The sequence below is a fragment of the Macrosteles quadrilineatus genome, unplaced genomic scaffold (genome assembly GCF_028750875.1).
Source record: "Macrosteles quadrilineatus isolate MER2022 unplaced genomic scaffold, UCM_ALF_1.0 Scaffold_8__2_contigs__length_117827958, whole genome shotgun sequence".
In the NCBI taxonomy this organism is placed as follows: Eukaryota; Metazoa; Arthropoda; class Insecta; order Hemiptera; family Cicadellidae; genus Macrosteles; species Macrosteles quadrilineatus.
This window is the reverse complement of record NW_026542601.1, coordinates 19,242,021-19,243,667: the sequence shown is the minus strand read 5'-3', so window position 1 is coordinate 19,243,667 and position 1,647 is coordinate 19,242,021. Positions and strand designations below refer to the sequence as shown.

The following is a 1,647-nucleotide window of genomic DNA, read 5'->3' as shown; positions in this document are numbered from 1 at the left end:
TGGTAGTTATAATATTAGTATATTTTCCACGATTTTCGTTGAATATATCATGTGATCGAATGGTAAATAGGTGGTAAATATTAATCAGAGTGCCTTATAATTTAATGAAAATCAGACCTGTATGACCTGAATGTGTAGTTATGGCTCTTAATTTTGATAAAAGTCAATATACAATTATCTAATTTTAAAATTCTTTCTACACATATAATAAATAATTTATGTTTTTGGTACAATTTAGTTGAGTAATTTAAGGCTTCAACGAATGACATGAATAATTAACAATGCGTTAAATCAATATCTGTTTTTGGTATTGACTATTGTTTGTGAGTGGCATTAAAATAGATGAAATTCCAATGTCTTTTGTCAAAAGTAAAAACCATAACTAATTAATATTTCGGTCTGATTTACTTTATTACATTTTAAGATAACTTTCAACTGTGATCTTTGAGAGTCTTGTTCAACCACAGTAAAGGTAATAGATAGCAACCATATTGTAATATAATGCTCTATTGTAGCCTTTTTTTTACAAAATTAACTAATATTTAAGTAAGTTTACTGTAACATTATAATTTTTAATGAATACTTAACTTCTTTTTTAAATCAATGACGAATTTAAATAACACTTTGCACCACTATTTGCAATTTGTATTTGTATAAAGACTATGCAATTTATTTAGATGCACATTAACTACTGTATACATCCCCTAGTACGTGTTGTTAATGTTAGGTAAATTTCAGATGAGTTTTGCATCAGCCTTCATCGTGGCACTTGCTTCCTTTATGGCATTCGTCGATGTAAGTATGCAGCTTCAATCTGTAAACACTATATTTGATAATATTTTCTGAATTTTTGCTAAAATATTTGTAAAGACGACGTCAATAAATAAAATCTTAATTGATTCTAGGAATCCATGTCTTTTCAGTCAAGTTCTTAAACTACTGTTTTATGCATTCCTACCATTTGAGTTTTTAATGTTAACCACTTTAATGTGTATCAGTATTCAATCCAGTAATATAGATAGCTTAAACATATTAAGACAAAGTTAATATTTTGTTATATCTGTTTAGTTGACGATTGGCAGCCCTGAGCACAAAGAAGGATGTACATGTGGCCAACATAAGGGATGGCTTAAGTTAACGTGATTAATTATAAATAGAAATAAAACTTTATGAAATAACTAAGCATATTTTCATTAAATCCTTAATGTTTTTAAATTAACTGATACAGGTATATATTGACTAAACGAAGCCGACTGAACTAATCTAATTTAGGGATATTAAGATATATCGCTTAAAAATTAAGCTAAGGACGTACTATAGGCCTAAACATAATGTAGCCCAGAAATAAATTTAAAACATGTTTAACACTTTAGTCACTTAGGTCCACCCAGTGGGTTTGTATATGCTTAAGTTATTTAATGAGCACTGAACAGGGTTTAAGTTATTTTATATTGTAAACGTTTATCTTATATTATTTTTTTATCATTACTTAAAAATAGATTGGAAAATAAGTCAGTAAAAATTATCAATGTTTAGGTTTCATACTTTCATCAACGAATGCCAGGACAGTAGCAAATGCCACAGCGAAAGATGATGCAAAACTCATCGGCCAATACATGTATGAAACGTTTTATTATAATAGTTAGA

At 28.1% G+C, this 1,647-nt stretch overlaps 1 long non-coding RNA gene across 1 annotated transcript; it reads left to right on the top strand.

Annotated features, from left to right (window-relative positions):
* Positions 1 to 386: 386 nt before the first annotated feature.
* LOC129001373 (uncharacterized) lies at positions 387 to 1,178 on the top strand. Its single transcript, XR_008491443.1, has 3 exons — positions 387 to 472; positions 739 to 795; positions 1,069 to 1,178. It is a non-coding gene; the product is annotated as an uncharacterized LOC129001373 (long non-coding RNA).
* Positions 1,179 to 1,647: the final 469 nt, after the last annotated feature.